Below are 27,983 nucleotides of genomic sequence, written 5' to 3'. Positions count from 1 at the left end.
GTTTCATCAACCCACAACCTTGGCAGTGAGCCACAGGGCTCGGAGCAGCGTTTCCAGCCCAGTGGACTGCTGTGTGACTACTTCAGGGTGGGTGTGGCAGGCCGGGATGCTTCGCCATGCTTATCCTGTCTGCATTCAAAACAATGGCCATGAAGAAATGTGGGGTCACAGAGCATGTGTTCTTGATGTGATGTCTGGGGAATTTGGCTGCATCAGCACAGGGGTGGATGGTGTTCGTGGCAAAGTACAAGGAAAGCCTAGATGGTGGACATGGGACTGCTGCAGGCTGCTGACAGTCACATGGTGTTGTAAAGTTCCTGGGAAATCTGTAGCTCTCAGCAGAGGACCTTCCAGCACCAATAGGACCAGGAAGCCTATGGGGCTGGGCTCCCTTCTTTGTGAAAACTTGTACTCTGAGAAGACATCCTGCCTTGCGTTTCTACACCACCGTCCCAGGTACAGTGTTGGGGGGGGGGGGGTCTGTGCTTAAAGGAAACTCTGACAAGTATGGGGCATCTTGGAGTTCAACTCCTTTTAGAATGACTGTGAGTATGAAGCAAAGAAACATGGAGACACCCAAGTAGTGAAGGGCCTGACCCGGATTCCTCTGCATTCACATGGCTGGTAGCTGACGGATCAGCCAGTGAGACGAATCACAACAGGCGAGAGCTCCAAGCACAGGTCTCATTTGTTCCTGCATTCTGATTTGCCCTGCTGCTTTTGGCTTTAAGGTTTTGAGCAAGTCACTTGACTTTTCTGAGCCCTAGTGTGCATGTGTGTTTGTAAAGGAAGATGACAGCAATCTTGCAGGGCCATCAGAGCAAAGAAACAGGGGGCAGCTGAGACCTGGGTGGTCCTGTGTACAGACCTGTGCTCTGCTGGTCCCACATGGGCTGCATTTTCTTCTTATCCTCCAAGATTCAGCTGCCTGGCACCTCGTCCCAGAGGCGCTCTCTGATCACCCTGTACAGTTCTGGGTCTATTCTGTCCACTCCCACTTGCTTTCCATTTGTTTCTATGCCAAGTACCAGCCTGTGATTTTACTTTTCGCTTTTGTTTTTCTTTCTTCCTTCTTGACTTGTAGTTTCCCTAGCATGAAACAGAGATCCCTGAAGGCTGGATCTCAGAACTGTCTAGTAAGCAAGGAAGCCCTGGGCATGCCTGACTTATAACATATGGGCTCCGTGTTGGTTGAGTCTGGACATCCTTAGGGCTCCAGACACAGCACTTTCAGGTGTCAGCAGCATTAAGTTCACTCTCTGAAACCTCCCTGCCTGCATTCAGACTGAGAGCATCCACAGTGGATAGTACCCACAGCCCATGGAGGTTGTGTGCGTTTGTCTGCTCAGTGAATGGATGAGCTCAAGAGAGTCTGTTTTGACTTTTGGGGAGGGGCTCCTGCTTCTCAGGCCCTTGAGCACCCATCACTGTAGCTGTTTGTCACCTTGCAGGTGACAGAGATAGCCTGGGATGACACTGCTTGGACTTTTCCTGTCTCTGTCCCAGGGTGATTTGCTATCTCTCAGGTTGGGATGGTGGTTGTCACTGCCGTTTGGAAACTGCAACCGCAGCCTGAATTTCTCTTGAACATTAGGGGGTGACTAAACAGTAGCCTGAATATTCAATTTGCACTTTATGAGCAGTGGGGAGGAGGGAGGGGCTGGAGGTGCGGTAGGGAGGTTTCTCAAAACCGTATGAAAGAAGGGTGGAAAACGTTGTGGTGTTTTTTTTGCTAGGAAAACTGTTTTTTTTTTTCTTTCCCCAATTGAAAATATTGCTTTAATGCATTGGCAGGGTTACAGAAATGAAATGAAACACAAATCCCACAAAAATCCTAGAGCACTATAAAAATAACAAATAAAGTAGTGCAAAGTGCTTTGATTTCTGTAATATTTTTCAATAATGCCAGTGCATTCCAAGCCAAGTGAATTTATCTTTAAGGAGGCCCTCCGTGCTGTGGCTTAAGGGTTCATAGCAGCTTTCAGTGGTTGAGGTTATGATTGGAAAATGAAAAAAAGAAAGAAAGAAAACTCGTGTACTGAAAATCTCAATATAACTGATTTTGGGGGGAAGGAAATATGACTTGAACCCCCAAAATATTGTGCCCATACACAAAGAAAAATCTCAGTCTTGTGCTGGGGCCTGGGTTCGAATATCTTCTTCTCTTGGCATTCTCTGAGCCTACTTTTTAAAAAAATTTTTTGTTTATTTTTATTTATTGATTTGAGAGTGACAGACAGAGAGAGAAAGGAAAGAGAGAGAGAGAGAGAGAGAGAGAGAGAGAGAGAGAGAGAGAGAGAGGGAGAGAATGGCCGCTCCAGGGCTTCCAGCTACTGTAAACAAACTCCAGATGCATGAATCCCCTTGTGTATCTGGCTAATGTGGGCCCTGGGGAATCAAGCCTCAAACAGGGGTCCTTAGGCTACACAGGCAAGCGCTTAACCACTAAGCCATCTTTCCAGGCTCCTCTGGGCCTTCTTGATGAAGTGCTGGACTTCCAGGCTGTGCAGTATACACAGAGTAACACCCTCCTCTGGACAGCTGTGCAGTTCCAGGCGTGAAAGCAAGGAACAGCTGCTGGCTGGGGTTTGTAGACATCTGGACAGAGCTTGTTTGATCAGGAGAATGATTCTATATTTATGGTGCACAATTTTTCAAAGCATCTCTAGGGTTACCCAAGACTGAACATTCCAATAGCACAAAAACGTATTGCTGCTTTCCTTTTAGTTTCTTGGCTCTCCCCGCCCCCGCCCCCCCCCCCTTCTGATTATAAGATCCATTAACATTCACAAGAGAAAGCTTTCAAGCTAAAGATGGCAGGCCTGGGGTGTGGCTCCAGGATAGAGAACTTGCCTAGCGTGAGTGAAGTCCTGGCTTGTATTCCCCAGCAGAACAAAAACAAAAACAAAAATGAAACGAAATGAAATAGAATAAAAATCCTGAAGATGGGTGTTAAGAAGAAAAATATAAGTGCCCCAGCACAAGACTGAGATTTTTCTTTGTGTATGGGCACAATATTTTGGGGGTTCAAGTCATATTTCCTTCCCCCCCAAATCAGTTATATTGAGATTTTCAAATATGAATGCCCATTCCCTTCTTATAATTCCCCTTTTTTTCTTCCTCCCTCCCTTCTCCCTCCCGTTCTCTCTCTCTCACTCATGTGAGCCAGCATGGTCTGGAACTTGGAATGTAGCCTAGGATGACCTTGAAGTTCTGATTCTCCTGCCTCTGTCTCTCTAGTGCTGGATTACAGGCCTGCACCACGGTGTTTTATGTGTGTCAAACCCAGGGCTTTGGGCATGCTAGGCCAATAACCTGTCAACTGACCTACATCCCCAGGCCCTTCTTTTTTTTTCCTTAAGCCATTATTCTTACTAGTATTTGAGTGGTACACGTCCATTGCTAAGTGTTTAGAAGAATGAGGGCACAAAATGAAATGAAATTTCACCCACAATTTAATTTCAGAGACACATACTAACATTTAGTTGTACATTCTTCCAAATTTTTCAATTAATATAAACGTAAATTTAAATGGAAACACATTGAAGTATTCCTGAATGAATATTATTGACTGCTTTCTTTTGGCAAATATTGTATTGAGAATACTTTTCTATGTAATTATTTTTCATTCTATATTGTTAATCTTAATAGTTGATATTACTTGTCATACTTTATTAATTTCCTAAGGTTTTGTATGTTTAAGTATTTTCTCATGATAACTTTGTCATGAATATTTGAATAGCTAAATCTGTACTACATCAAAAAAGGATTCTTTAAAATAAATTTCTGGAAATGGAATTTCTAGTGGACCTAATATGTCCATATTTAGATAGTTAGGTCTTTTACCAAACTGTCCTGAAATAAGGTTGTTGCAGTTTACTCGCACTGCTGGTGTGTTAAGTGAAACTGCTCCCTTGTGCCATTATTATCATGTTCATATTATCACCAAATCAGGAAAACTTTGCTAATTTGATTTAAATACCATCTTTTTTCCCTTTTTCCTTTATTTCTCTTCCTTCTTCCATCCCCATCTCTCTCCTTCTCTTTCTTTCCTCCTTTCTCTATCTTTTTGTGCAGCCCAGGAGACCCTTGAAATTGTGTTTCTCCTGCTCTCATGCCTCACCTCTCTGGGTATTGAATAATTTCAATTAGCATTGCATTCCTTCTTGAAAGTTTGAATTATCTGCTTCCCTCCCCCCTTTTCATACGCAATTGTTGTGGTAAAACATACAGTAAGTGAATAAGATCTACCTATTAAGAGTAAAGATCAATTGATTCTGAAAAATCTTATACTACTATATAAACAACTCTCAAGATATGAGATAAACATATTTATTTTTAATATCTTATTATTTATTTGTGCAGAGACAGAGAGAGAGAGAGAGAGCATGTGTGTATGGGTGCACTAGGGTCTCTTTCCACTATGAATAGATCCAAGATACATGCACCACTTTGTGCATCTGGCTTTATGTGGGTTCTGGGAAATGTAACTCAGGCCATCAGGTTGTGCACACAAGCACCTTTAGCCACTGAGCCATCTCTCCATTTCCTTATACTTGAACCCACTTGTCTATTTATATATCCTGCAATTACTACCACATTAAAAAACCCATACACATAGGAAGTAATAGTACAAAATCTGTAACAGACCTCTGTTGTGAAAACAACAATGCCTCATTGGAAGAAAAAAGAAGACACAACTAAATTAAAAGAGAGACTATGTTCATAGATTGGTAGACGCTGGATCATAGAAATGCCAATTCTCCCAAAATTCATCCATAGATGAATGCCACCATAAGCAATTTCTAAGAAGCTTTTTCTTTCTTGTTTAAAATCATCAAACTGATTCTAAAATTTTTATGGAAATCAAATGGCTAAGAAAAACTATGGGAATCTTGAAGAAATATAAGAGTGAAGGACTTATTATTAATCAAATATAATTTAGACAAGAATATTTAGACAAGAATAGTGAGGACAAAATACTAAGTAGATACTTCAGCGAGAGGATATTCAAATGGTCAGTAGGAAGGCTTCAGCTTTGATGGTGACAGCATGATGTAGCGCCATACTGGACAGAACCCTTCAAATTGAAGACAGATGAGCAAGTACTTAAAGGAAGTAGAGTAACCAGAGCCTTCCTATGCTGCTGACGGGAATTAGAATCACCCCAGAAAACGGTTTAATAGCACCAATTACATTTACAGTTCTACCTGTGATTTAGTAAGCCTACTTCTAGTCATGACTGTACTAATTATCACCCTGCCTCTAGCTCCCAAGTGCTGGGAATACAGGTGTGCACCATCATGCCTGGGTATTGAAGTTTTGTTTTTAGTTTTTGCTCCCTTATCACAGACTGAATAAAACTGTGGAGGAAGAGCCAGACCAGCCACCTGTGTTCAATGAGCCATCAAGCTGACGCTGAGGAAGACTTAGATCTGAGAAGAACCACTTTACAGCAGTGTTTCTTATTTATTTATTTATTTATTTTGGTAGATGTCTATGTTGTATGTTGAGTCTATTATCTCTCACATACCTCTCTACCCCCCCTTTTCTCAACACTCCCAACCCTATTAATCCCTCCTGTCACCCTAGTTTTTTTGAAAGTGTGTATATGTGTGTGGTGTGTGCATTGTGTATGTTTGATGTGTGTAGGTACACATGCGTATGTGTGTGTGGTTTACATACACATGTGTGCATATCAATGCAGAGGTCAGAATGTCTGGTCTCTTTCTCCATTGCTCCTGACCTTATTCTTAAAATTGTCGTTTGGGCTGGAGAGATGGCTTAGCGGTTAAGCGCTTGCCTGTGAAGCCTAAGGACCCCAGTTCGAGGCTCGGTTCCCCAGGTCCCACGTTAGCCAGATGCACAAGGGGGCGCATGCGTCTGGATTCGTTTGCAGAGGCTGGAAGCCCTGGCGCGCCCATTCTCTCTCTCTCCCTCTACCTGTCTTTCTCTCTGTGTAAAAAAAAAAAAAAAAAAAAAAAAATTGTCGTTTATTTGTATGTGTGTTCATACATGTGTGCCTGTTCATGTGTGAAGGTGTGGTCGTACGTGCGCTGCAGCATGTGTGTGGAGGTGACAGGAAAAATTTCAAGTGGAACCTTGCCTGCCCTCTCATCTAAGGCAGGGCTTCTTGCTCTGGAGTCTTGCTCTGATGTTCCTTGCTGTGTTCACCAGGAGTTTCCAAGAAATTCTCTATTTCCCATGTAGCCATCAGCGGCAGCGTGCAGGGATTACAGAAACCACCACAGCTTCCAGCGGCTTCCATGGGGTTGAGAGGGAGGCAGGCCACTTTGTTAGGCAGTGAGGGTGACTGGGCTCCTGAAAGGATCCTTTGCCTAGACATCAAAGGATGACCTGACTTCTTATCTCTTCCCTTGATCTGTTTTTCCACAAACAACCCTCTGGGAGGGAGGTCTTTTTTTCCTAGGATTTAAAATCCTAACATTGTGCTTGGTCAAGTTCCTCCCCAGAAATTGATGTCAAGCTGGCCTCTTCCTGAGACAGCCTCTAGCCCAGACCAATCTCTCTGGCTAACCTGAGCCAAAAGGTAGGGCCCACCACCGTAAGGTTATATAAACGTTTATGAGGGGAGGGCAAGCTCTGTGAGATTGAAAGCATCATTGGGGATCCTCTGGGTAGACACCAGTGGTCACTTCTGAAAGGGTGGCTAATTCTACACTGTTGCAATGAGCCAAGCTTTAGCTCCTCTACAAATGGAGGCATCCTGGGAGCCTAACACTCTGGCAGAAGCTTCCTCTGGCATTGCCAGGCTTGCTGAGCAGCTACTGTGTGCCTCATAGCCTTGCCCATGCCCTGGAGCTCCTCTGGGTGGAGTCCTGGGGACAGAAGAGACAGATGTCCTTCCACTTCTAAACAACCCCTCCCATTCTGTTTCCCTGTCTACATCCCCTCATCTTTTCCTGTATTATTCTATCATGCTAGCATATATATAATTTTACAGCTGCATTCAGCTCTAGAAGAAAACAAGGCAACAAGGTATCATTGAAAGGAGTCAAAATAAATAGATCTGGGGCTTCTTATGGATACAGAGAGTCTCCCCTTCCAGGAAGCTGTCTGGGTGCTGGAAAGAACGGGTTGCTATGAGGACACAGCTTGTTCCTCAGAGCCAAAACCTCAGACGCTTTACACAAAACACCCAACAACCATCATTCCTGTGCTCAGCCTTCGAAAACCCCAGAGCCAGAACTCCTGGGTCTTCTTTACTTTTTCCTCTTCCTCAGAGGGTGGAAGAAGTCCAAGGATCCAGACAGCATAGTTGGAGGAGAGGGAGGACCCGGAGGGTGACATTGTTCACTGGGTAGCATGTGACACTCGCTCATAGCCGAGGGGCTAGGACCAACTCTCCAGCACGTCATGCTTCGGAGTTTCGCGTGTGAACTTGCCTGCCCGTGGGAAGCACTCTCCTACTTCTTCTCTCCCATCTTCAACAGCCCCTGGTGGTCATTTCCATCAGAAGCCTGGGCTTGGGAGCTTCTATTACACTGGCTCTTTAAAATTTTTTTTAAATTTATTTTTATTTGAAACAGAGATAGGGGAGAGAGAGAATATGGATGCACCAGGGCCTCTAGCCACTGCAAACAAACTCCAGACACATGCATCATCTTGTGCATCTAGCTTACATGGGACCTACAGAATCGAACCTGGGTCCTTAGGCTTTGCAGGCAAACGCCTTAACCACTAAGCCATCTCTCCAGCCCCCATCCTGGCTCTTGTAGTGATTGCTGGTTGTGCTATGTTTACCTCTGAGCCCCTCAAAGAAGAGATGATTTCAAGACATGGGAATCTTGGCCAGGCATGGCCTTTAATCCCAGCACTTGGGAGGCAGAGGTAGGAGTAAATGACTGTAAATTTGAGGCCACCCTGAGACTACATAGTGAATTCCAGGTCAGCCTGGGCTAGAGTGAGACCCTCAAAAAGAAAACAAAATAACTTGGGAATCTCCTGCTTTTACCCCAATCTCACAGGCCAGGTTGTGGATGCCATTGATAACATCCTTTGCTAGTTAGCGACAAATACACAATACCAGATTTCCCATCATTTCCCACCCCTCACAGAGTTCCTGCCTCCCAAGTCAAAGGCAAAACTGTTTAGAAAAATCAGGCCAAGATTACCCCAGAGGGAAAATATGTTTTGAGTCGAGTGAAGGCTTTTGCTGAGTGACATTAATTATACTCGTTTAGGTTTGACATTATTAATTAACCTCCTTAGCTGTTTATATTGTAGCCACTTATTAAAACAATATGATTAAAACAAATAATTAAGGAATACCACTACCTCCACAAGTACATACGTCATTTCAGGGTTTAAAAGACTTCTCTTAACAATCTCATTTGATGTACACTGATTCTCTAAAGTTGATATGACAAGATTTAGTCTTTTTTCTTCATTTATTTATTATACTAAAATAGGCAAAATATAAAATTTGTCATTTCTTTTCTGCACATACTTCTGTGACATTAAAGCACAAAGTAACTCTCCACTTCCTCTCCCCTGGGCCCTGAGAGCCTCTAGCGAATACACCGTCTCTATGTGTTTGACATTGTAAGCACCTCACATAGGAATCATGAAGTCACTGTGACTTTGTACCATGGTTCTTTCACGTCACGTGTCCTTAAGGTTCATCCATGTCGTAGCATGTATTGGAATCACATTCTTCCTTAAGACTAATATTTCATTATAAGTGTGCCCCACATGTCATTTCTCCAGACATCTGTCCATGCAAATTCAGTGGGTTTTTTTTTTGTTGTTGTTTGTTTTTTTACTTTTCTTTTTTGGCTTCTCAAACAGTGCTGTTATTAGAACATTCTCATCTGACAAATATAGTTAGGGAGTCACACTGTAACGAGGAAGGACAGGGGTTTCCAATCCTCAGCACAGGGAAGAATGGCTTCATTACCTCCCTGTCTGCTGCTTTTCACACACAGGTTGTTGGCTTCTCTGGCCATGTGACCCGATGGAGTGTCTTACACAAATCCCCAGCAGGTCATGGAGCCTGGAAATAGCAGAACTTCCAGCTGGCTACTCAGGGCCACCTTGTGGGCCTTCTTCGGGTCTCTCTTTTTCCTTATTAAAGGTGCTTCTTTATAAGTGGATCAAAATAGAGCCTACTTTCACCTGAACCCATAATTTGGAGCATCAAAAAGCAAACAAAGATTTTAAAGTAAAAATTTAAGTTTGAGTTGGGAAAAAAAACCCTAAAAACAAAGCTGTTTTTTTTTTTTTTGTTTTGTTTTGTTTTTAATTTGCAAGCAGAGCGAGAGAGAGAAGAGAGACAGACAGAGAGAATGGGAATGCCAGGCCTTCTAGCCACTGCAAACAAACTCCAGATGCATGTGCTACCTTGGGCACCTGGCTTACATGGGTCCTGAGGAATTGAACCTAGGTCCTTTGGCTTCGCAGGCAAGCGCCTTAACCATTAAGCCATGTCCCCAGCCCTATAGCTGCTTCTTAATACCAGGAAGCCAAATGCTGGTTTGTTGGCTCAATATATGGACTCGCTTTGTCTCTTGCATTTTAACCATCTCATTTTAATAACACACCATAATACAAGCAATTGTGTGGGTTAATTCAGCTTCCTTTAAGAAGTCTTGTTCTATGTGCCAAGCAAGTTGTTCTGTCTGGTTAAATGCTTATGCATTAGAATGCTAATAATTAAACTGTTACGATTGACTAATGAACTCTGCCAGCAATAAATGACGGTCTTGTTAGATTCCCTGCGCAGCAAGCCTCCCTTTGTACGGAGAAAGTTAAAGGTTAAATCGCTCTTGAAACCCGTGAGTGGATCTAGAAGCAATTACAATTTTTCCTTGAAACTAATAGTCACTACAGTAATGTTTCAATTCCAACTCAGTAAGAGTGCAAAAAGGATAAAGTCGGTGGGTGGGGGAGGAGGATGGCTCTGAGCCCAGTTCACAAGGAAGGACACAGAGCTTTGCTGAGGCCACAAGGCAGATGCCCTGGGTATGGAGACAAGCACTCGGTCACAAGTGTCCTTCTTGGAACCTTGGCTTCAAGAAAGTGGGAATTAGGGGCTGGATGGATGGCTTGGGGGTTAAGGCGTTTGCCTGCAAAGCCAAAAGACCCGGGTTCGATTCCCCAGGACCCACGTTAGCCAGATGCACAAGGGGGTGCACATGTCTGGAGTTTGTTTGCAGTGGCTGGAGGCCCTGGTGCACCCATTCTCTCTCTCTCTCTTTCTCTCCCTCCCTCCCTCTTCCTCTGTAAAATAAATAAATAAAAATAAAATATTAATAAAAAAGAAAGCAGGAATTAAATGGTGACTCTTCCGAACATGGTAGCAGCGGCCTGGGCCCTAAGGTGCTATTCAGAGCCCAATGGCCCAGCAGTGTGAGGATTTCTCTCCAAGTCTCTGCACTCACAAGGGAGGTGCTTCATCTCTCTACACCCCAATTTTCTCATTTTCAAAAGCAAGACGATAATAGTTTTTCAGGAAAATATTTACTTTGCCTCGCTGAGCAGCCAACTACTGTGTTTCCAGGAGTAGTTTTCACTTTTCCACATCGACGCGTCACTCTTTTGTTTCTGATTCACAGGGTTGGGTGGCAGTTGTGTTTATTCCTCCTACCAATGTTCTTAAAAAAATTATTTATTTATTTGAGAGAGAGAGAGGGAGACAGAGAAAGGGAAAAAAAATGGGCACGCCAGGGACTCTAGCCACTGCAAACAAACCCCAGATGCATGCGCCACCTTGTGCATCTGGCTTACAAAGGTACTGGGATTCCTTAGGCTTTGCAGGCAAATGCCTTAACCTCTAAGCCATCACTCCAGCCCCTCCCAGCAGTGTTCTACGGGTGAGCATGTGACCTGAGCCCAGCTAATGAGAGTATCAGCCAATCAGATGGATCTATTGGAACCAATCAGATACATCCTGGAGGCTCTAGCCTAACCTAGGAAGATACTGACCTTTGTGGTGAATCTGGTCTTAGAAGGATGTGAGCCTGGGGTGTCTAGAAGTCCTGCCCATCACAGATGGACAGAAGGAAGGCTGAGGCCTGGATTCATGAGCAGCTGGGTCCAGCCTTACTCCAGGAGATTTTGGTGACACGAGCCCACATTTCTTTTGGAGTCGCCTCATAGGCTGATTTGGATCAAATTTCTGTTGCTGGTAACCATTAGCACCTCAGAGCACCAAACACTATGTTAATGACACATAGATGGTCTTTCACAGTGACCGCTTGGTTCCAGTACTGGGAACTAGTACAAGGAAGATGAAACAGGAAACCAGCAAGACCACACTCAAAGCCTCAGGACAAGATGAGCTTCACTTGTCCAATGTCGGATGAGGCAAAGATGCAAAAGTGACCAAATTCAGGGCTGTTGGAACAGGCTCCCGAGGGCTTCTCTTCCTAAAGAATCTGTCACCTTCATCAAGTATGCTTTTTGTTTGTTTATTTTTCACGGTAGGGTCTCACTCTAGCCCAGACTGAGCTGGAATTCACTATATAGTCTCAGGGTGGCCTCAAACTTATGGCAATCCTCCTACCTCTGCCTCTGAGTGCTAGTATTCTATCAAGTACACATTTGTTTTTTCTAGAGAAAGAAATAGAAAAAAAAAATTGCTGAGAAAAATCTGCCAAGATCACCAGCTCATTTCATTTGGTTGGATCCAAGTTGAACAGTTACCCTATTTGACTAAACATATTTTTGTTATGACAGCATGCTGCAAATTATAATATCCTATGCAAATTCAGAAGGTAAAATATCAGTGATTCCAATAAACGGCTACTAAGTGATTGGCAAGCATGAATGTGGGAAAGCAAAATGGAAGAATCTATTCCTTGAGTCCTGGGGGAGGCTGCAGGTGGGCTTCCAGAATTTTCTAGCTAAAGGTGAGGACTCCGGAGCACTTATTCACATACCCTGCTCTCTCCTGCTGCAATGATCCGTCTCCCACAATTCCTCACTGCAGTTGCAGGTGGGCTCAGTGGGGTCTTTGACTTTGAGGAAAGTTCTAAGCAAAAAAGGTGGTGACTGTTGACTTGCCCTTGAGGGGGCAGAGCTGCCTACTGCTTATCATAGCCTCGGGAGCCATGACTCAGGACAGACCAAAAGGCATCTGCTAAAGCCAAGTGCTGAGAGCTTCACTTCCTACAACTCTGAGAAGCCTACAGATCATCTTTCTAGAACTTTCTTCCAAGGAACAGGCAATTCTGGCAGTGACCAGCCTTTCGGCAGCCCAGTCACTAGGAATTTGCTTCTGGTCACCATCTTGGGAAAGAACAAAATGGAGAAACAGGAAGTGAAAATTTCAGGATGAAGCACGTGCCCAGCGTGGAGTAGATACCCAATGTTAGGTGAGCAAATGCACACACGCATGGGTAGACGGAAACATGCACAGGCCTCCGCTTGGATAGATTGAAAGGGTCACTGAGGGGTGGCTGGGAGGATTGGAGTCCTTGCACTCACCTACAGGAGGTAGGCACAGGGGGCCTCCCCTTGGTATCTGCCCACTGCTCATGAAGGATAAGCTCAGGGAAATGAGACAAGCCGGGGTGGCACCATAGCCATGAGTCTCCTGACATCCCTCTCCACCCCCAATCCACTACCTCACTGGATAAAGGCCACTGAGCCTTAGCCAGGAGTCAAGGTCTTGGCCCAAAGCCTTGGAGGAAAGGAGGGAAGCATTCTCAGGGGGACTCAGTCCTGGGTGGCTGCAAGAATTTTCCTTCTTGCATCCACTTGAGTGCCCCACAGTCCAAGCAGAGGTTAATGAGAGCCATAGGGTACAACGAACAAGGTTTTAGAGTCAATTAGGAAACCATCTTACCTATCATTTGTTAACATCTAAAAAAAAATTCTCGCAGGGACTAGAGAGATGGCTTAGTGGTTAAGCGCTTGCTTGTGAAGCCTAAGGACCTCCATTTGAGGCTAGATTCCCCAGTACCCATGTAAGCCAGATGCAAAAGGTGGCACATGCATCTGGAGTTCAGTTGCAGTGGCTGGAGGCCCTGTTGTGCCCATTCGCTCTCTCTCTGCCTCCTTCTCTCTCTGTCAAATAAATAAATAAAAATAAATGAAAAAATACAGTTTAACTCCCTAAATGTAAAATGCGTTTTTAAATGCAACAATAAATGGAAACGTGAGGGCGTGCGTGCGTGCGCGTGTGGTCAGCATCATCAGCCCTATCTAGCTGCGCTGCTCTGCCATTAAATGGTGCCCACCTACCCCCATCAAAGAAACACACTCTGATTTTTAAATATTTTAGAGATTTACAGAGACGAGAAGATACACAGAGAGAATGGGCACACTAGGGCCTCCAGCCACTGCAAAGAACTCCAGATGCATATGCCACTTTACCACTTTGTGCATCTGGCATACGTGGGCACTGAGGAAATCAAACCCAGGTCATTAGGCTTTGTAGGTAACTGCCTTAATGACTGAGTCATCTCTCCAGCCCCCTTGGTCTGTTTCTAAAATGTTTATTTTATTTATTTATTTGAGAGAAGGTGGCCCGGGAGGGGGGGACGGAGAGGGAGAATGGGCACACCAGTGCATCCAGCCACTGCAAATGAACTCCAGACACATGTGCCACCATGTGCATGTAGCTTACGTGGGCCTTGGAGAATTGAACATGGGTCCTTTGGCTTTGCAGACAAGTACCCTATCTGCTCAGCCATCTCTCCAGCCTCTTAGTCTGTTTTTGATGTCAGTGTCTGTCAACCCACATGGGTGAGTGACTGAGCTGGTGAACTTATTCCCCAAGTGTGGTCCTCCTGTGCCAGCAGGGTGGCAACTCTGGATGTGTACTCAACTCTATGGCAGCTGTTCTGGTGAGCAGAAGCCGGCTGAAGCCTGTAGGAAAAGACCAGGTGAAAGCGGGTGGCCTAAGCCCCAGGAGCTTGTTAAGACAGAATCCTGAGGCAGGCCCTAACACCAGGCTACCTAGAGAGTACAGCAAAGAAAAGGCCTCTCAAGGAAAAAAAAAAAAAAAAAAAAAAAAATATATATATATATATATATATATATATATAGAGAGAGAGAGAGAGAGAGAGAGAGAGAGACATATATATATATGAAAAGGGAAGGGAGGGAGAGGGGAAGGAAGAAAGAGTGATTCTGTCATCTGACCATTGTCAGCACTTTCCTATAACCCAAAGCTTCAGCCTGCTTGAGAATTAATGCTGGCAGAGGGGTGGCGATTAAAAAAGAATACCTCTTTTCTAGTTTTTCTCTTTACAGTTTTTCCATCATCACCTTTCTCATACTTGACAGAAGTTACACTAAATTTGTGTTTTTCAACAATGCCTTTTCCCTGACCCTATGCTCGTTGCGGGAAGCATGACGGAGGGACTGTTGTTTATTCTTGGGTCTGCATAGGACCCCACTTCTGAGCCCACCTTAGGATGGGGGGCTTAGAGTCCTGTGAGGGCCTGGTACTTCCTCTTTAGGACAGTGGTAGGGGAACCTGGAATCCAACCTCAACCCTTCTCCTTTCTCATGTCTATCAGCTAGGTCTGGAGAATTTCACCTGAGGGTTTTCTTTCCCTGTGAAAATATTCCAGGAACTGAAATCCATGGCCCCTTTACTTTGCCTGTTTTCATGCCTACTCTGAGCATATCACAATGACAACAGCACAGGCTGAATGTTGGGGACCAAAATCCTCCCAAGGATAAGGCACTCACCTCCTCAGACAACTCCACATGGGCCTTCAGCAACCCCAAGACGTGGCTGGGCCCACAGTTTGGCCCCAGGTGGCCACTGGTCTTGTCTGGCTATCAAAGGACCCCAAAGAGTGTATTGCCTTCCCTGGGTCGGAGTAAGGAATGCATTTCCATGAGTACCACAATAGGGCCTCACCTCGACTCTGACAGGGGACACCTGCAGCTCTATCAGGTCACCCAAAGCGGGTTCCAGCTGCTCACCCAGAATCCTGAGCAAACGCCCAGCTCCCGTGTCCCAGTACTCAAGGACAGCCCGAGGCTCAGAAGACCACCTGTTTGAGGAACAGAATCCCTTGATGCTTTCCTTAAAATCACCAGGGAACAGGCACAGTGGGGCACAAAACCACTGTCAATTTGATACTCCTTGGAATATGAAAAAATTAGCTTTCAAAGTGCTGAGGCAGAACAGAATGTGTCAAGAAAAGGCTAAGGGCTGCCCCAGACCCAGCCCCCACCCTCTCTTGGCGTCACCCAAGCTGGTTAGGGCTGAAGCCTTCCACCAGCTCTAACATGGGACCCCATAGGAATTCCATTTGTTTTCACAGAGACATAATCCCACTCTATCCATTCCTCTCCACCTGCCTCTCTTCAGACTTGCCCTCAACGGCTCTCACAGCCAGCAAATCTGAACTTTGTCTTTGGACATGTACACACAGGCACGCTCACATAATTTTTTAAAATAATATTTTCTTTTTATTTATTTATTTGAGACAGGGAAAGAAGGAGAGAGAGAGAAAGAATGGGTGTGCCAGGGCTTCCAGCGGCTGCAAACAAACTCCAGATACATGTGCCACCTTGTGCATCTGGCTTGTGTGGGTCCTGAGGAATTGAACCGAGGTCCTTTGGCTTTGCAGGCAAGTGCCTTAACCGCTAAGCCATCCCTCCAGCCTATGCTTACCTAATTTTTACAGTTTCATAGGCTTCAATGAACTTGCTTCCTTCCATTGTGCCCCACCATTTACGTGCAGGTCATGTGCTGACACCCTGCTCTCTGCCCTGTACCTTACACTCTCGTCACAGTATACAGACATACAAATCCTGATGCACGCCCAGGACACACACACACTCTTCGTACCACCCCACCTTCTCCTCTCCCTCAGCAATGTGCCAGAGAAACCGCCTCAAATCAAATAACGAAACTGCCATTCAATCACAGTGAGGAGGACCTCGAATTTACTTGAACATTCTCCCACTAAGGGCAATCGTTTGACTCCTTCAGCTGCCTTGACCAGTGGCGCGACCCAGCCTTGCACATTCACCTGCACATGTGCTTCCATAAGTAATCACGTTGCTACTTTTATGGGATAGGACCCTAGGAGTGAAAATTCTGAACACTTTGGCTCCTTTAAGATTTAAAAGAAAAGAAAAATACAATATGATGCGTGTGTTACAAGCCCTAAGCTTGTGGCTTCTCAAGTTAAGGCATTGTCCATGCAGCACATTTTCTGCCCTGTTTCCTAAATGGCTTGAAGTGTTCCCATGGACATTCTGTGGTCAGAGTCACGGCGGTGGGTCCTACAGTTACTTCAATTGCTCCTCAAGGGAAGAGGGGATGAAGTTTAGTTGGCAGAGTGCTTGCCTAGTTACATGAAGCCCTAGGTTCAATCCCCAGCACCACATAAACAGGGTGTGGCAGCACACGCCTGTAATCCCAGCACTTGGGAGGTAGAGGCAGGGGGATCCAAAGTTCAAGATCATCCTCAGCTTCAAAGTGGGTTTAAGGTCAGCTACAAACAACCCTGTCAGAACACTGTCCCCTGTTGCTCACTGTAAGAGGTGGCAGGACTCCTTCCTCAGAGGTTCACCCTGCCCCTCAGCATGGCTCTGGCTTCTACCTCCAGGGAACAGGGGGTGTCTTGATGTGGGGCCTCCCTGAGACATCAAGCGCAAATGGGAGGCTGCAAAATGCCATGCTCCAGGACGAGGTGGGCACTGTTAGTACCAGTCTGCACCTGTTTCTTTAGGGCTTTGGCTGGAGCTCGGCCCCCACTTCCTGCCCGTCCCACACTGCTTGTGGCTTCACTGGAACATCCACTTCTCTTCATGGGACCAAGAGGAACGCAGGCGCACTTACTCCCTTCCTTGATGGAAGAATGACTCCGAGTGAACGCAACAGCTGCCTCCCATCTCGCATCAACAAATGAATGAGTCATATAGATCAGGACAATCTGCAAATGCAGGGAACTTAGAGAACAAAATCTTTGTTTAACGCCGGGCTGATACAATCTCGAGCCATTCACTTGGCAAGTTGCTCATTAACCACGTAGCTAGACCAGAAAGAGCCAGGGGAACGGCAGGGGGAGGGAGGGAGGGTCCGCCGGCACCCAAACACCTGTCCACAGGCACCATTGTCCTCATCCACTGAGGCTGCTGGGGCAAAATCTCATCAGCCGAGTGGCTCTAAATAACAGTCACTAACTTCTCACGGTTCTAGAAGCTAGAAACTTCAAGATCCACACGCTTGGCCAGGGTCTTTCCGGTTCGCAGACGCTGCCGTTTTGCTATGGGCTCACGTGGAAGGTGGCGCCGGGACAGGTAGTCTACTACATGTGGACAGTCCCACCTGTGAGCTTCACTATCGTGACTTAACATGCCACCCCAAAGCCTCACCTCCCAACGCACATTCAGACCATAGCAACAGTGGAAGTTTGCAGAGTAACAGGCGGAAACCCGGCCTGCAGAGTCGGCGGGCACATATGCGTTGACGAGTGCCCCCGGCTTCAACCCTGCTCGCCATGGCAGGGAGGAAAAGGGTGAAGATAGATGAAGGCTGAGGCACGACGGCTTCTGCCCCACGTGAGGATGCTTTGGAACGACATGCAGCCAGAGCCAAGGCAAGGCATCCTGGCGGTCGTGAGTGCATCACAGAAGTTCCCGCAAGCGCAGGGCTGAGTTCAATGCTGACCAGGTCTCTGCCACCAACACTGCTGGAGGACTTTTACGCAGACACCTTACTTTCCTGGCCTCTGTTTATTTGCATGGAAACAAAAATGGCTGTATGAGATCACCCCCGCCCCCCCCCCCCCCCCCCCCCCGCCGCCCCAAGGCCATCCTCAGCCAGTTTCTAAGGCTCTCCTTAAACTAAAATCATTTTAGCACAGTAGGACAATTGCATTTCCTATAGAGAAATTAGAAACTAAAGGTGGGACAAGAAAGAAAATAGAAAAAATAAAACATACCATATCTGAAATCATGCTGCTGGGTAGGACACATCATCTGCAAGACTCGGTTTAGCCTGGTGGGGTTTTCCCAGTGCTGTAGACACAGCTGTGTGCATGTATGTATAAGCTGTGTACTTCTGGGTCTGACAGACAGACGGTGCACGGCAAGCAAGTCAAGCGTCAGGTTATGCCGACAAGATGTTAAGCTGATGTTGGAGGTGGAAGCATCTGGATTTTGGGATGGGTTTTATACCAAGCTCCTCATTATGTGCTTGCTTTTAACTGTGATAAGCCTACTTATGCCAAGTTGGTGGAGGCCCTTTCCACCGAGCACAAAATTAGTGTAATTAAGTTTGATGGCAAGCAGCAGCTTGGGGTGGCTAGGCTCTGCAAAATCACTCAAGAGGGGGACCCCTGTGAAGTGGTTGGCTCCTGTGGTTAAGGACTGGCAGTGAGCCTCAGGCTGAGGATCTCATCGTGGAGCACTTCCAATGTCAGAAATGAACCCAACCAAAACCTTGGCTCATTTAAAACTTAAAATGTCTATATGTTTAGGGAGGGATCATATCGGACACATGTCATGATAATGTGCTCGCTTTGACACACCACGTGAACTTCTTTCTGCGTCGCTTGCAACCTAACTTAAAGGCTTGCCAGAGGCCGAGGTGGATGGAAGCTGCACGTTTTATTACTGCTGGACATGGGCAAGATTTGTACTGTCCCTTCAGGAACAATGCTGGGATGAACACATTGGCAGTGGCCTCTTCACACACATTTTAATTTAGTGCATAATGTTTCATGGTCTCCATTGTGATGGTCAGAGAGGCACGGGGAGGTGATGTGCGCTAAGAGCTGAAGGCGGAAGCTATTCTGGACCCAACCAATGTGTGTTTTAGTATGAGAGTGGGAAGGAGGGGTGTTAGAGTCCAGACCCCATCTAGGAGCTTAGGGAAGGACATTCCTGCTCTGAGCTGGTTCCTCCACACTGCTCAGTGAGCAGAAAGACAGCAGGGTCAGTGGTCAAGCAGTGTCCATGGAGAACATAGCCCATGGAGGGGGTCTTGTGTGCCTCTGAGAGCTCTTGGAGAAAGGCCTTGGGTGGTGGCTGATGTGGAGGAGGCAGGTCATTTCATTGCTTGGAAATCAGAACATTCTCTGATAACGATCGCTGCTCGGCTGTTCCCTGAGGGAAGAATGAAGGGGTTCTCCTTCATTGGCTCTTGGAATGCCACTTCATTACTCTGCTCATTAGGGAAGGGGAAGAATAAAAACTGAGGTCTCCTAAACAGGTGCCCGCAAGATCCCTGAGATAATACGCCAAGAGGTTCAGTTCCTTCATGAATAAGAAAGAAAATGTGGGGTGAGATGGGGCCAGTGAGTGCCAAGCACTCCGCAGACATGGTCAGCATGTGTTCTGCAAGGCAGGGGGAACCTGTCTATACCCATTTCACAGGTGGGTGCCCACAGGACACCAAGGCCCAAGCCGCAGGTCCCACTCTATGCAAGAGAGCTGAAGCAGAACTGGGAACAAGCCTTCAGCCACAGATGGCCATCTCCACCTCACAAGCGTCACCATTGAGAGGGCGCAGTGAGGTAACGTCTCAGAATGTCCACTATAAACTATAAAACATTATGTGTCTATGTGAGGGATGACTATGGCTTATAAAGCTAAATTATGGCACATTTTAAATGGCCAAGCTGTAGAATGCTAAGCTTTTACATTCAGTTTTCCTCATGGCACAATAAGAAGAATCCCAAATATGTGCTGAATCCTGCAGTGGGACGTCTGTGCACCCAGAATGTGAGCTATATTAATCCTCCCAGGAAACTCCGGGTGGTGTGTGCAATGGTTTCCCCATTTTTATCAGTAAAAATGATGGCACCCAGACAGGTAAATTAATTTGCATAAAATTACATCATACATATGTGACAAGCTGTTTCTCCAAGTCTCTGATGTATTCCTAGAACACACACACAGCCCATAAATTTACACAAATGTGTTTTTAGCAAGTGTAGGCCAATGTAAGAGACTTGCCTTCCTGTCTCCCAGCACAAAGGTGACCACGCCATGCTGGTATCTTCTGGAACCAGAGGGCTTTCGCTGACCCATGACCCAGAGGATCCTGTGATGTTTGCCTTGTGGATTGCATATGCAGATGGGCTCTGAAGACGCCCACCTCCCCTCATTGGAAATCATGAATTTTTATGAAGTTGGTTCAGAATTCCCAGCATCCAGTTGGGTGCACTTTGCAGACCCTAAAATGCTGTCACCATGGAAGGTTTCATTGCTTGCACCTGCTAAAACATTTGAGGCATTTGAGAGGCAGTGAAACACATTTGCTTTCCATTTTATCTGACTTGGGAAACCTTTGAAGTGTTTAATAGTAGAGCCCAGGAAGGGCCTCTGCCTCGCAATCATTGACTCCCAAGGCACATTCGCGGCTGGTAGCCTGTCAAGCAGAAACGGAGCCGAGCCTGCTTTATTAAGTGTCACATGCCTAGTCACTGTTCATTAAAGGTGTTTTAAGGTTTGAATTATGTAATTTATGAGAAAAAGAAATAAAAATTCCATTGTTTTATTAATGTGGTCCCAAATCTCTTGCTCCTAACAGACTTGAAGGCAAGTTGTCCTAAAAGACCCAAGGGGGCGGCTGGAGGTGACACTCTGCTTACTCCTGTCTGTGCTCTCTTGGTCCATCACATCCATTCCATCCAACCTTGCCTGGCTAGTGGGCAGAACTCTGGGGACAGTCCACTCAGCCTAAACCCCCAGGTATCTTCCAATGAGGCTTGATATGACAAGGAAACCATATCCTGCTTTTCCTCCCATATCCTCTGCCTTTTCCAGAAAGGCCAAAGGTGATGAAGTGAAAAGGCCAACCTCGAGCAACTCCAGATGACCTGTGACTCACAGTCATTGAGAAGGGACGTGGCTGCTCTTCAGGATGGAGGGCAGCGGGCTCTAGCTCAGGGTCCCAGTACTAGCTGCAGGCGGAAGACCTCACTGAATGAATCATGACTGTCCCTGGAGGTAAGAAGCCATCACGAGAGTGCTGCCAACGTCTATCCCAAAGCGTGCCTTTGATTTTCCCCTCTCGGGCGCAGGGTCACCAAATCTCAGAGCCGCCATAGGGGAGCCTACCGCTGACCTGTGTGGCTGTGCGGTTAGCCGGCTTCTGCTTTACCAGATTCAGAGTTCTAGAAAGCAGGGCTGGTTGCCTTCATGAAGATCATTCATGAAGGTCATTCTCCTGCAAGGTTGTCCAAGTCACCCAAGAGGATTTGCTCATGTGACATGATGAGACTCCATCCAGCCCTTCCTCCTGAGGGTCCTGTTCCCCTCCCCAGCTTCTAGACAGAGTTGTGGAGCCAGTCTCCCTCACTCTCTACTTCCCTGATTCTCCCCTCTGTCCGGCACACACATAGCACAAAAGAACATTCTTTTCCAAAATGTTGACAGCCCCAGAACACTTACCTCCCCCCACCCTTAAGGTTTGCGCAGCTGAAGGTATTTCCTACTTCCACTCACCCCCAATTTCTTGCCCACACAGGGAGGATCGTGAAACTGATTTTGGAGTATTTTTTTAATCAAGTGACTCATGTATTACAGGTGCAAAGTTGTACCAGGCTTTTTCCCTATGGTTCAAATTTGAGAACTCTTACTTCTGAAAAGCGACCTCAGGTGCTAAGACTTTGCTAAGACATCTAACAGGAATGGTGTGGGGTTCGGATCACAGGGGAGCTGTAAAGTCTGACTAGGGCCTGAGCAGGGCTGGGCTGGACAAGCACAAAATAAACTTCCATTTCGGATGTTCCCTTCTCCCCGTAGGGGCAAAACAGAAAAGGCTGTGTTCGTAGGCGGCAAGGCGGCGGGCCAGGTTTTACAAATAGACGTCAATCATTAACCCACTTAATTTTAAATTACCAATTCCACTGATATTCCGATAGCACTAGCTGCTGGCGAGCTGGACTGGAGTCACCGCTGCCTTTGATCTGCCAGCTCAATTTCCACAAGCAGTAGAACCACAGACCTCTGCTGGGCCAGAGGCTGGAGAGTTCTGACGTCTCCCAGAGCCTCATGGGAGCTCTCAGCTGCTTTGCCCTGAGATGCCCAGAGAATTCTGGGTAGAGGCTCCAGAGGAAGCTATGGTAAATAGGTTGTTAACTCAGTCTTTTATTTATTTATTTGTTTGACAGAGAAAGTGAGAGAGTGGGCATGCCAGGGCCTCCAGCCACTTCAAACGGACTCCAAATGCATGCGCCCCCTTGTGCATCTGGCTAACGTGGGTCCTGGGGAATTGGACCTGGGTCTTTCAGCTTTGCAGGCAAACATCTTAACTGCTAAGCCATCCATCCAGCCCTGTTAACTAATTCTTACTATACAAGCCTTCAAGCTGGGCCCACAGAACTAGGTTATTTCAGACCACTGGAGGGATAGGCAGGTGAATGGGTAGTCACAGCACACAGGACTCCATGGGTGCCTGGCCAGGGATTACGGCCAGCTATGGGAGCTTGAAGGCCTCAGGAAAAGATTTGTAGAGGAAATGTTGCCTAAAATGAATGTGGGAGTTGGAGGAGGAGGTAACTGAGCTATGGGCAGAAGGAGGAGGAGGAGGGGAAGCGAAAGCCAAGCTCAGAAGGACCTTCTGCACCCTGGGATGGAGACTGGAAACTTCTCTCAGGATAGCAGAGAGCCATGGATGAGGCTTAGGAAGAAAGCAGGGGGCTGGCATGAGAATCAAAGCATAGTGAGAGGAGCAGCGGAGGGGCTAATGTGGGAGCTGCAGGTCCAGATCGGGGCCTGACACCGGCAGACGTGATGTAGAAAGGCCTGCGGGTTGAGCAGAGCTTAACCTGGATCCCCGAGCTGTCAGGGGCCACAGGAGACAGCTGCCAGGACTCCTAGCCCTAGGACAGGGCAGCTTCCCAGGGCCAGTAACGAGAGGGGCCATCTGCTGAGCCCACCATCCTCTGAGCCCTACTTCACAGGTGGAAATTCAGGGAAGTAGAGACAGCATCAGAGAAGAGAGCAGTCAGATGGGAGAGGGTGCCCAAGCTGATTTACCTACATCACTGTGGTTGGGTGGCTCGCGGAATAAAGATCAAGTAAAGACCTTTCCTTGGATTCTTGGTACACATCATGCAATAGCTGGCCCAGGACAGTCATGGGCAGTTGTACAGGTTGGGCACACAACCAGGTAGCCATATTGGAGGGCGCTGGATGGCTTATAAACTTCCCATGGGGAGTAGAACAATTACCATATGCTATGAGAGTCTCAGTCCCCAATCCCCACCCCGCAACAGGCATCCACTGTGGACTTCATATAGCAAGAAAGTTTTAGCTAATTAAATGCTTACTAGGTCCTGGTTCTTTTGAATGCTTTCACATGTTAGCTCACTGAATTCCTCATCCTTAAGGAGTGGCATCATTAATGTCCATTTTCACAGCTGGAAAAACTGAGGCTGAGAGAGGGAACCATTGGCGTAAGGTTACTCATCTGGTAATTGACTCGGTGCAGCCATAACTGCAGCATTCTCTAGTTGGTGAGGGATGGGGAAAGGCTAAGGTGGTAACATGAGCAGGTACCAGGAACTGGTTAGAGCTCAAGGTGCAGACCCTACTCTCGGGCAGGGGCCCTCCACCCACAGAAGTACCTGTCAGGAATGTTCTGCTCCGCCTCTGACTTGGGAAGTTGGACCCTGCTCCTATATCTCTGCCCTGCCTCTGCCCCTGTGGAGATATTCAATACTTTACCCTTAACCATGAGCCCACACAGAGGTGAAGCCTGGGAAGGGAGACAGGGGTCTAGCCTGGCCACCTACAGTTATTTCCCATGGAGCACTGAGGGCAGGTGAGTCGAAGGAGCCCCCGGGGTCCAGAGGGCACTGGGTCTCTGCTGTCAGAGGGTCCCATAGCCGTAGGGACACGTGGCTGTCATGTGAGAGCTCGTTGTAAATGCTGACCAGAGGAGATGAAGGGGGGCGGGTGTCATTCAGCTCACAGACTCCAAAGCCTTCAGTCATGAGCTCACCAAGGTGACATGTGGCATCCTCTCAGATGACCCGTTGCTTAGATGCGCTGCTTTACCCCTCGTTCCTGTATATAGCCAGTTCCAGGGGACAGGAGCCTCTGCTGTGTGCTGGCCCGACGCAGATCACCTTGAAGGTATCATGGATCCCTGTCACCTGCCCTCTGGGGTAACTAATGTGACTCTCATTTTACAGCGAACCTGGAGACTTGCTTGCAAATGGAACTCAGTGTGGAAAAGCTCAGAGCTGGGACCCACTCACATCCCACCCATTCTAATAGGTGTTCCTGCCGCCTGGCTGTGGGGTTTCACACAACACGGAGGCTTTGGGCAGGTGTGGCCCATTTTAGAAGATGTATAAAAAAATAGACTTGGAAGCTAATTCTTACCCTTTCAGAGGATTCTGTTATTCACAAAAGCAGCACCTATTTTTTTGACTTTCAGTACATGGAACTTTTCTGAAAGCCTCCAGTTGTCGTTTAACCTACTGCCATCCAGATTTCTGTCCTGGAAGAAAGAGGAAATACAGACTACCGTTCCCCAGGTGACAAATAGGACAGGTCACAACCTGATGTCAAGTGAGGGAGGCAAACTCAGGTCAATGGGAATTAGCCTCAAGTTGGCACCGGAATGCTGAGGGGAGACCAGGCTAGGTGTCCCTTCTCTGAAGGGAAGGATGGGTGACACAGGAATTGCTTGGGCCATCCCTTCAGGGAGTGCTAGGCTGCTCCTCAGTCCAGGTGCTCAGCAGGCAGGCTCTGAAGTGCACTCCAAAGCCTGGAATCCTCGAGACTAGGTGCCCCACAAACTTCAAAACTCATCATAACATTTCAATAATATAAAACAGAACTCGCTAAGCAGACATCTAGACACATCTCTGTTAAAGCAAAACTTTGCTTTTGCTTCATCTTCGAATAAGACTTTCATTCCACTACGTGTCAAAAAGGGTCTAGAATGTCTGTCGCTCTCAAATAAATAAATAAATAAAAATTTTAAAAAAAAAAAGGGGTCTAGAAGAATTCTCCAGAACCCATGAATCACTTTCCCTTAAGTGGAGTCTGTCTGCCGTCCAAAGTCGAGAAACATGACAGAAACATAAATCTTCGCTCTAGAGATGTGACATAGTGAGTGACCGGCGAGGAGCGAGGCAGTCACCAGCCCCAGGAGCTGTGAGGTGACGGGCTGGGAAAACATCTCTCTAGTCCCTGACTCTTCTCCTCAGTTCTCTCTGAGGCCTGGTTTGAAACAGATGGAACCTGACTGAGGTAGGTACACTCAAAGGCCTCCAGAGACCCCGCTCCATAAAAATGGGAGTAATTTCCAGACTAACCTGATTCTGTCTGGGTAAGGTTCTGGAAGTCTGTCTGCATTTCTGGCTCAGTGGCTATGCCCCACCTTCACAGGCGCTGTTAGTGCAAAGCACCGGGTATCTTCTCCTGGGCTCTGGCTGGACCTAACTAGCTAGATCACGAACATGGTTCTCATGGTGGCACCTATTAAGGTCTCACTGACACCATCCATGGTGGCTACTGCCATCTTTCCTTTTATCTCTTGTGTAGGTGTGTGAAGTTTACAAAGGTCATGCAACTTGCCAGAGAGCCCATAGGGGATTGGGGCTCCCCCAGTCACTTTTACATTGAGGCTGCCACATAGGGGCTTGCAGCATGCCAACCTAGGCAGGTCAGTCTCTGGGTGCGGGTGCAGCAAGGTGTGTGTGTCTGCATTGGCTGGCATCACCCAGAGAGAGGATCCAGCCCCTTCATGTGGCAGTTGGGAGCTCAGTTTAGTCCATCCATCTCTCCTGTCTTCCTTCCAGGTGCGAGGCAGAAAAGGCTAAAGGACTCTCAGGAAGTCCAGCTCTAGGAGTATGGCTGGCTCTGGGAAAGGCTGCAGTGGACGGCTGGTAAGGGGTCATCCTGAGGAATTTGAAGCTCTGAGGTATTTCCGACACAGACATCTGGACCAGCCTGGCCTGGGCAGACCTGCTGGGTTTGGAGAGCTGGCTTAGGGGTGATATGAAGAGGTCATTTGTCTTTCAATAGGACTGGGGACAGAGAGGGACATCCCATGCCCCTTCTGCGCTCTTTCATGAAGCTTCTAAGGAAATTCCATTGCATTGTATTTACAAGACATCCCCAACTGTCAGCTTCCTTGAACACAATGTATTTAATAAAAAGCCATTAAGCCTTGTAAAGCTGTCAGAAACCTAAATGACACTTGTAATAAAATCTTGTCGGGTGACCTGTTCCGGTTAATCAGGCCCAGTGACATCATTGCTACGGATCTGTCTGATACCCCGGGCGTGAGGTATATTTAGACAGCTTTATGATCCACATGGATTTGAGTTATTAAAATTGTACAGTTTTGCAAGGAATTTGGGATTTAATAAAGCAGCAGAGAAACTACAAAAGGAGCAATAACCTTCAGCAAAAGCCAGTCGCCTGCATGCTTGGAGGCGCGCACCCAGGCTGGTTGCCTGACCAGCGCTGACGCCAGGTGTGCACACGGGTGAGTTTATGAATCTGTAATTCGTTGATCTGGTATTCACAAGGCAGGCAAATCAATTACATCTTTCCCAATGACTTCAAGGTGGCGAATGAATCATGCTTACATGTAGATTTATGGATTTATTCAGATTACAAGAAGATATTACCACCAACGCCATTCACTCTAATAAGCCACTTTGAGCCAATACAACTGCTCTATTGGCTTTATTTTTTGCCCCGCCCACCCCCTGGATGGTTTCTGGTCCTCTGGCTCCTTTAAAGCATAACTCTCTCTTGAGCTACACAAAGCCTGGCTTCATGTAACCATCAGGATGTCAGAGATGGGCAGGCATACACTAAGGACACACATCTATACATTTAGATGAAAGGGGCACCTATAAGTAAAGTATATTGGGGACAAGTAAATAAATCGCACCTAGCCGCCTGGCATAAAGTGGCACAGTGCTTCTGATATCTCAAATTATTCCATTTGTTTCTAAAGATATTTTAATCCCACATGACCTCAAACTTCCCGTGAACCAGGGCCTGGACCCAAGGCCGCCCACAGCCTTTGCAATAAATCCGTTGTCTGCCTTCTCGGCCCTCAACTCAAGCCCATAGATCACCCCTCCCTGCATCTTGCTTCAATTACTCAATTAAGTGCAGTAAAGTTCTTGTAGGTTTTGCAGATGTCGCTTTATTATCAAGGCCTCAGACGAACACGAAAGTTCAGGAGCCGAGGTTATGGGGAGGTTGCTGGGGGAAGGGCGGGACTGGCACTGAGATATTCCAAGAAACTCTATGGGCCAAAGCTCGGAGAGGGCAGGGTACGGCTCCCAGCTCCCTTCACCCCCCTCCTTTCACAGTTTGGGGAATTCAGATGTTATCTCACTGAGAAACTGCTTGTGAGAAGTAGGTATTCCACCTTCTAGTGAGATAGTACTGTGATTAACAGACACTTAATTGGGTCATTTATCAAGAGCAAGACCTGCCCCCAAGTCAGTGGGCTAAGTAAATTATGACCCACCCTGCAGGTGTTGAACTGGCAGCCCTATCACTCTTCTCCAAATGGGCTTCAGAAGATTTTATAAGGAAAGATGACTCATTTCTAGGAGGAATTCGATTGTGCTTGTGTTTCTCCCTGGTGTGGCGGGGTTCTGCCTGCCCCCTCTTTCTTGGTGCACCCGAGGACCATTGACGAGGACAACCACTGAGTCTCTGCAGCAGGTCACCACCAGAAGAATGCCACCATTCCGCTCACTTTTCAGATGGTGAAGGGCGGTATGGGATACAGTAAGTCCAATTACGTAACTGCTTAGCACATGAACAAAGCTATTTGCATCCTTTTATTATCCTGTATGTATGTACGCATATGTGTGCGGGTGCATACAGGTACACCTGCACAGGTGTGTGTTGTAGGACAGAGGACAGCATCAGGTGGGTTCTGCAGTCACTCTCCACTTGGGCTTTCAAGCCAGGACCTCTCACTGAACCTAGAGCTCACTAGTTCAGCTCGACTAGCTAACCATGAGTCCCATAGACCCGTGTCTGTCTGCTGGTGTTCGGGTTACAAGTGTACACAACCACACGGGCACTTACAG

General features: G+C 46.9%; 1 long non-coding RNA gene across 1 annotated transcript; it reads left to right on the top strand.

Annotated features, from left to right (window-relative positions):
• Positions 1–278: 278 nt before the first annotated feature.
• On the top strand, positions 279–26,151 carry LOC123457680. Its single transcript, XR_006635109.1, has 3 exons — positions 279–456; positions 20,716–20,898; positions 25,713–26,151. It is a non-coding gene; the product is annotated as an uncharacterized LOC123457680 (long non-coding RNA).
• Positions 26,152–27,983: the final 1,832 nt, after the last annotated feature.

The sequence above is a fragment of the Jaculus jaculus genome, chromosome 1 (genome assembly GCF_020740685.1).
Source record: "Jaculus jaculus isolate mJacJac1 chromosome 1, mJacJac1.mat.Y.cur, whole genome shotgun sequence".
Lineage (NCBI taxonomy): Eukaryota > Metazoa > Chordata > Mammalia > Rodentia > Dipodidae > Jaculus > Jaculus jaculus.
Note: the sequence above shows the minus strand (reverse complement) of the source record. Positions and strands in the feature narration are given on the sequence as shown.